The sequence below is a fragment of the Sapajus apella genome, unplaced genomic scaffold (assembly GCF_009761245.1).
Source record: "Sapajus apella isolate SASKATOON/1434 unplaced genomic scaffold, GSC_monkey_1.0 scaffold73, whole genome shotgun sequence".
NCBI classification, from domain to species: Eukaryota; Metazoa; Chordata; class Mammalia; order Primates; family Cebidae; genus Sapajus; species Sapajus apella.
The window spans coordinates 7,906,283-7,914,332 of record NW_022437013.1 but is presented as its reverse complement, the minus strand read 5'-3'; the positions used below and the strand labels follow the sequence as shown (position 1 = coordinate 7,914,332).

The 8,050-nt window shown below is 39.3% G+C and overlaps 1 pseudogene; it reads right to left on the bottom strand.

The window, feature by feature from the left end:
- Positions 1-3,573: 3,573 nt before the first annotated feature.
- On the bottom strand, positions 3,574-4,762 carry LOC116531947 (annotated as a pseudogene).
- Between the last annotated feature and the right edge of the window lie 3,288 nt (positions 4,763-8,050).

Below are 8,050 nucleotides of genomic sequence, written 5' to 3'. Positions count from 1 at the left end.
AGTAGAGACAGAGTTTCACCACATTGGCCAGGCTGGTCTTGAACTCCTGACCTCAGGTGATCCACCTGCCTTGGCCTCCTGAAGTGTTGGGATTACAGGCGTGAGCCACCATACCAGGCCGCTTTCATCTTTAACTCCCCTTTGGGCGCCCTAAGCTTTTCTCTTCTTACTGACAACTTTCTGATTTGGTTGCCTGTGTGGCTAATTCCAGTCTCTGCCCCCTCCTGGGGTTCCTTTTCCTTTTCAGAACCTCTGGTGAAAGGCACTGCTCTGTGGGCGGTGCTCCTTCCCCCACCCCCAAGAACACGCTTTCACCAAAGCTGTGAGGATTGTCTGTCTTGTCCTCTTCCCCCTCAGTCTGAGTATTCTCTGTATTGCTTGTTGCTTGTTACTAAAATAAGACACATGGCCAAGAAAAGAAAAGAAACCACCCAGGCTCTACCAGGCAAGCATTTTATCAATGTGTGGACAAGCTTAGCTCTGAGGCTCTTGGACAGTTAAATAAAGGTGAAAGCTGGGTTGGAAGAGAAGGGAAGCAAAAGGAGGAAACTCTGTAAAGGATAAGATGACTCAGTCTCTTTCCCTCTTCCTGTAGGAGTGTACCCCTGTCTCTATTCCAAATAGATGTGAGGCTAATTCTGAAAGAACTCCAGGGAAGGCCATCTCGTGGAGTTTTTAATTATAAAAGATTTAAGATATTGTTCCCATTTACAGTTTACTTCCTGTTGCAAAACACCTTTCCACAAATGATCAGTATCACTTTTAAACACACTAAAATGTAATGCTGATTCTTTCCCCATCTATCATCTCCTACACCATATTTAATATATGCTTGTTCCTGCACCGACTTTGATGTGTCTGTGTACATCAGCATTCTCCTATTTGGATGAGCCTTTATGTCTAAGATCATGCGTTTGTCCTTTCCGTATTGGTCCACCCTCTTTCCTTACATTGAAAAAAGGGAAGTTTTTATTACAGGTAGGATAATTTCCAACAGTGTATTTTGTCTGTTTACCTTATTTTTTAAAAGGATGATTGCATAATGACAGAAAAAGGAATAGTACTAGTGGTAGTAGTATTGAGTGTCTCCTATGTGCAAGTCACTGTCCATGCACTGCTTCTGCTGATGACAACACTATGATTGGGTTTTATTGTCCCCATTTTACAGATAAGAAAAATGAGGCTCAGAAATCAAAGGAGCTTGGCCAAAGAAGTTACCTTTTAAGTGACAGGACTGAGATGTTAATGCCACTCTGTTGACACCAATGCTTGGTCAACCCAATTACCCCAGTATCCTCTCTGTATATAAAGAAAAGCCCATAAAATCCTCTTTTGTCTTTACAAGATCCCATTAGCTCTGTAGCCACAGCACTCTACTCTTTATATTTGACACAAAGTGCTGGGCACCATGGCCCCTCGACCCTGTGCGTACCCTTCTTTCTATCATGTTATGCATTAACTTTCACAAGCTGCTCGTTATGTAAGGTGTTCCACATAACATCTCTACTTTGCCCTCATTCTTACATTCCCTGAAGCCTCTTAAAGGTTTTTTTAATGTCCTCATCCCCTCATCCATCGATTTCAATTTTATAGGCCTAGCCCTCTTTTGGTATTTCTCTGTATATCACTTTCCCAGCCTCCACTTTCAGGTCCTTGCCCTTTCTTTTCCTCACTATCTCTTCTTTGTCACACTCTCCCAGGTCATCCTGTCCCAGTACTATATATCTTGCTTTCAGTGACATGGGCTTCTCCTATTCATTTTCAGTGTTGGCAGTAGGAATCTGAAGTCTGCCCCCCAGTTGTCCTCTTTGAGTATCTTACTTTGAAACACAAAAGCATTAAATTGTAAATCAGTTCTGCATTGATCAAGGTTGGCCACCGTCCCCACTACTTGGCTGCAACCTCTGAATGCTGAAACTATGAGTTTTCTTCTGTGCTTGCTCTATTGTTGTACAAGGCCAAGAAAAGGTCCTCATCAACGAAGCTGCACACCCTGTTGGCAGGAATCAGGCAGAAAAGCTGGCAGCCAAACCTTGCTCAGTTCTACTTTTCTTTTCTAATGATAACCTTAACCCCTCTAATTTGCTTCCTTTTTAAATTTTCCCCTCCTATTGTATCTTATCTTTGTCCCAGGTGCAGTCATAGAATTATTATCCTTCACATTTACATTTTTTTTCTCCTTTCCTCTTATTCTGCTCACTTGTTCCTTTGGTTTGACTCTCGTCTCAATTTTTACTTGGATTATGCTTTTAGTAGCTTTAAAACAATTCAACAAGTACTTACTGAGTGCCTACCATGTTCCAAGTACTGAACCAAGTGCTAATCCCTGCCCTCGAGGAGTTCAGTATTTCAGTGTACTTTAAACACTTGTGTTACTCCAGGAAGGGAAAAAGAGGGTGATTAAACCAGTCTTTTAGTTGGTCATCCACATATACATGAAGCTCAAAAAAATGTGCAAAAAGGCCTTTACTTTCACTCTACATCACTTATTCCAACCAATGGGAGTCAATTGAACATGTAATTATCTTGTTTGTTGGATTTTTTTTTTTTTTGCTTTGTAATTAGTGTATTAAGGAGACAATACATTTTAAGAATTGTTTAAATTCTAATATCCAGATTTAAGCATGTGAACATATGATAAGACTTTTAAACATACAATTAAATGTATTCATTATAATTTGCTATACTACCAACATTAGTTACTTTGGAGCGTAGGTCAGGTGGTTTAAAGTAATCCTGTAACATACCTAAAGAACACCTTCCTATATTATGCATGCAAATTACTTCTCCACGTAAAGTTCTTTTCTCTTTAATTTCTATGTCATCCAGCTCTGAAGTCACTACTTGGGCTTTTCGTGGCCCACATACAAGGAGGGGGGCAAATAACAAGGACTGGTCAAGATATATATATATATATATATATATATATATGGATGGATGGCACAGCAGAAGGAAACATAATTCTGGAAATGCAAGCCTTCAGGAAGCAGCATTATTATAGTAAATCCCTCCTACAGAAAGGTATCATTTTTATCACTGATACCACTGGATAAATTTTATATTACATCATATTCAAGTAACAGTTGAGGCAATAGAATAAATGCAGAGACATTACAATGAATCCCACTTAATACAAAGAACTATACAGACCAACAATTCTCTACACATTTTTTTCCTCACTGCCAGTTAAATACAGAGTTTTACTTTCATGGCCTAACAATGAAGGGTCATACACTGAAGCCAATACATATATCTAGCATTTCAGTCTAAGCTTGTCCACTTATATAGCTGAAGTCAATTATAGGGTTTGGCAAGAAATGCTAGGAAAATGTCTTTGTAAAGTAGTTTTTACAGGTATTAAACTTCATCTTGCACACAGAAGTCATCATACATACAGGGCAAAGTCAGAGCTTTTATACTTGTGTTTATTCTTCATTTAACTTTTTAAAACAGTACTATAGTTGAATATTAAAACAAAAACAAGAGCAAGTAGTGAGCATATTGTGATTACAGTCCTTCACTCATTCACTACTGTACATAAAATGCCAGCAGTGAATGTTATTCACTGGCCCGTTAAGAGGTCTGACACTGAAAACCGCCTCCGGGATGATGTTCATCATCCTCATATGCTTTTCTATTGTAATGGCGCCATCTTTCCTGATTTGGAGCAAAGTCCACCAGTTTTACTTTATCTGTCTTATCAGTCTCTTCCACTTCCTTCCTCTCGGGTAAGAATTTTTCCAGCAAAGACAGTTTATAAGGAGAGAGAATGCCATTCTCAGGAAAGTTTATCTTAAATTTGATGATTAGGCAATGCTTTTCATATGGTCTATGATAAAGTGGCATGCCTTCATTTAGTACCCACTTGATATCTCCATGCTTGACAATCTGACCTGGATGAGAGGTGATGACAATGGTCCAGTTGTCAAGAGCATATATTGGCTTCTGGAAGCCACACAATACTTCAACCAGCTGTATGTCCATACACATGAAAGATCTTCTCCTCATCGAGTAAAACCAGCATGGTCTTTCTGATCTAAGATAATATACTATCTCCTGGCTTCAGTCCTGGTTCTTGGTCTTCTTTACCATGGAATATTGTCTTCTGGCCATCTTTCATGCCTTTGTCAGTATGAACTTCTAGAATCGTCTTCTCTCAAACTATCTTCCTTCCATTGCAGCTTTTACATCTGTCTTTAGGGCTGATTCGCTCCCCATGGCCCTGGCACTCCACGCACACAGACTGAATTTGCTGAACCATTCCAGGTCCTATCTGATGAATTCTTATTTGCATTCCAGTACCTCGGCAATTGGGACAGCAATCTACTCCTCCTTTCTTACCTCCTCTACTTTCACATTTGTCACAAATCACATTCTTTTGCAGAGCCAGTTTTCTTGTTACACTATTAAATAAGTCTTCTAGGGTTACTGAGAGCTGACGTACAACATTTTTACCTTTCCTTTCTCTCTGTATCCTTCCTCCTCCTCCAAAAAGCATATCAAAGATATCCATGGGGAAGCCAAAACTGCTACCTGCTCTACCCTCTTTAATTGCCTGTTCTCTTCCATTGTCATATAATTCTTTCTTTGCATCAGAGAGAACTTCATAAGCTTGAGAAATCCATTTAAACTTCTCTCCTTTAGTTGGATTCTTATCAGGATAGTACTTTAAGGCCAGTTTCCTATAAGCCTTTTTCAATTCTTCCTGAATAGCATTGGGTTTGACCCCCAAAACATCATAGTAAGTGGTTTCTTTCACCATCTTCTGCCAGTGAGGGGGCTGAGGCCGGTGAACAAGAGAGTGGGAAGGAGTACAGAGCTGTGCAAAGCTCGGGTAGTGACCGCTCCTCCAACTCTCACTGAGCATTCTGGAAAGTTCCTGGATTTTTTTTTTACTGTACTTTAAGTTCTGGGGTACATGTGCAGATCTTGCAGAATTTTTGCATAGGTACACACATGACACAATGGTTTGCTGCCTCCATTCCCCCAATACCTAAGGCATTTCTCCCAATGTTATCCCTCCCCAACCTCCCCTATCCCCCACTGTCCCTCCCCTAGTCCCCTATCCCCAACAGACCCCAGTGTGTGATGTTTCCCTCCCTGTGCCCATGTGTTCTCATTGTTCAACACCTGCGTATGAGTGAGAACATGCAGTATTTGGTTTTCTGCTCTTATGTCAGTTTGCTGAGAATGATGTCCCTACAAAGGACATGACCTCATCCTTTTTTATGGCTGCATAGTATTCCATGGTGTATATGTGCCACATTTTCTTTATCCAGTCTAACATCAATGGGCATTTGAGCTGGTTCCAGGTCTTTGCTATTGTAAACAGTACCACAGTGAATATACATGTGCATGTGTCTTTATAATAGAATGATTTATAATCCTTTGGGTATATACCCAGTAATGGGATTGCTGGGTCAAACAGAATTTCTGTTTCTAGATCCTTGAGGAATTGCCACAAATGTCTTCCACAATGGTTGAACTAATTTACACTCCCACCAACAGTGTAAAATTGTTCCTATTTCTCCACATCCTCTCCAGCATCTGCTGTCTCCAGATTTTTTAATTATCACCAATCTAACTGGTGTGAAATGGTATCTCAACGCGGTTTTGATTTGCATTTCTCTAATGACCAGTGATGATGAGCATTTTTTCATATGTTTATTGGCCTCATAAATGTCTTCTTTTGAAAAGTGTCTGTTCATATCCTTCTCCCACTTTTGAATGGGTTTTCTTTTCTTGTAAATCTGCTTTAGTTCTTTGTAGATTCTGGATGTTAGTGCTTTGTCAGGTGGGTAGATTGCAAAATTTTTTTCCCATTCTCTTAGTTGCTGGTTCACTCCAATGATTGTTTCTTTTACTGTGCAGAAACTCAAGTTTAATTAGATCCCATTTGTCTATTTTGGCTTTTGTTGCCGTTGCTTTTAATGTTTTAGTCATGAAGTCCTTGCCTATGCCTATGTCCTGAATGGTATTGCCTAAGTTTTCTTCTATGGTTTTTATGGTATTGGGTCTTATGTTTAAATCTTTAATCCATCTGGAGTTAATTTTAGTGTAAGGTGTAAGGAAGAGGTACAGTTTCAGCTTTCTGAACATGGCTAGGCAGTTTTCCCAACACCATTTATTAAACAGGGAATCTTTCCCCATTGCTTGTTTTTGTGAGGTTTGTCAAAGATCAGATGGTTGTAGATGTGTGGCATTACTTCTCAGGCCTCTGTTCTGCTCCATTGGTCTATATCTCTGTTTTGGTACCAGGACCATGCTGTTTTTATTACTGTAGCCTTGTAGTATAATTTGAAGTCAGGAAGTGTGATGCCTTCAGCTTTGTTCTTTTTGCTTAGGATTGTCTTGGCTATACGGACTCCCTTTTGGTTCCATATGAAGTTTAAAGTGGTTTTTTCCAGTTCTGTGAAGAAGGTCAATGGTAGCTTGATGGGGATAGCATTCAATCTATAAATTACTTTGGGCAGTATGGCCATTTTCACGATATTGATTCTTCCCAACCATGAACATGGAATGTTTTTCCATCTGTTTGTGTCCTCTGTTATTTCCTTGAGCAGTGGTTTGTAGTTTTCCTTGAAGAGGTCCTTCACATCCTTTGTTAGTTGTATTCCTAGGTATTTTATACTCTGCGTAGCAATTGTGAATGGGAGTTGGCTCATGATTTGGCTCTCTGTTTGTCTGTTGTTGGTGTACAGGAATGCTTGTGATTTCTGCACATTGATTTTGTATCCTGAGATTTTGCTGAAGTTGCTTGTCAGCTTAAAGAGATTTTGGGCTGAGATGATGGGGTCTTCTAAATAAACAATCATGTAGTCTGTAAATAGAGACAATTTGACGCCCTGTTTTCCTAATTGAATATGCTTTATTTCTTTTTCTTGCCTGATTGCCCTGGCTAGAACTTCCAATACTATATTGAATAGGAATGGTGAAAAGGGGCATCCTTGTCTAGTGCCAGGTTTCAAAGGGAATGCTTCCAGTTTTTGCCCGTTCAATATGATATTGGCTGTGGGTTTGTCATAAATAGCTTTTACTATTTTGAGATATATTCCATGAAACCTAGTTTATTGAGAGTTTTTAGCATAAAGCGCTGTTGAATTTTGTTGGAGGCCTTCACTCCATCTATTTAGATGATCATGTGGTTTTTGTATTTGGTTCTGTTTATGTGATGGACTACGTTTATAGATTTGTGTATGTTGACCCAGCCTTGCACCCCAGGGATGAAGCCTACTTGATCATGATGGAAAATCTTTTTGATCTGTTGTTGTATTTGGTTTGCCAGTATTTTATTGAGGATTTTTGCATCAATATTCATCATGGATATTGGCCTGAAGGTTTCTTTTTTGGTTGTGTCTCTGTCAGGTTTTGGTATTAGGCTGATGTTGGTCTCATAAACTGAGTTAGGGAGGATCCCCTCTTTTTGTATTGTTTGGAATCATTTCAGAAGGAATGGTAACAGCTCCTCTTTGTATGTCTGGCAGAATTTGGCTGTGAACCCGTCTGGACCTGGACTTTTTTTTTGGTTGGTAGGCTATTAATTGCTGCCTCAACTTCAGACCTTATTATTGGTCTATTCAGGGATTCAACTTCTTCCTGGTTTAGTCTTGGGAGGCTGTAAGTATCCAGGAATTTATCCATTTCTTCCATATTTACTGGTTTATGTGCATATAGTTGTTTGTAGTAATCTCTGATGGTAGTTTGTATTTCTGTGGAATCAGTGGTGATATCCCCTATATCATTTTTTATTGCATCTATTAGATTCTTCTCTCTTTTCTTTTTTATTAGTCTGGCTAGCGGTCTATCTATTTTGTTGATCTTTTCAAAAAACCAGCTCCTGGATTTATTGATTTTTTGAAGGGTTTTTTGTGTCTCTATCTCCTTCAGTTCTGCTCTGATCTTAGTTATTTCTTGTCTTCTGCTAGCTTTTGAATTTTTTGTCTTGCTCCTCTAGGTCTTTCAATTTTGATGATAGGGTGTCAAGTTTTGATATTTTTCCCTTCCCATGTGGACATTTAGTGCTATAAATTTCCCTTGAAACACTGCTTTA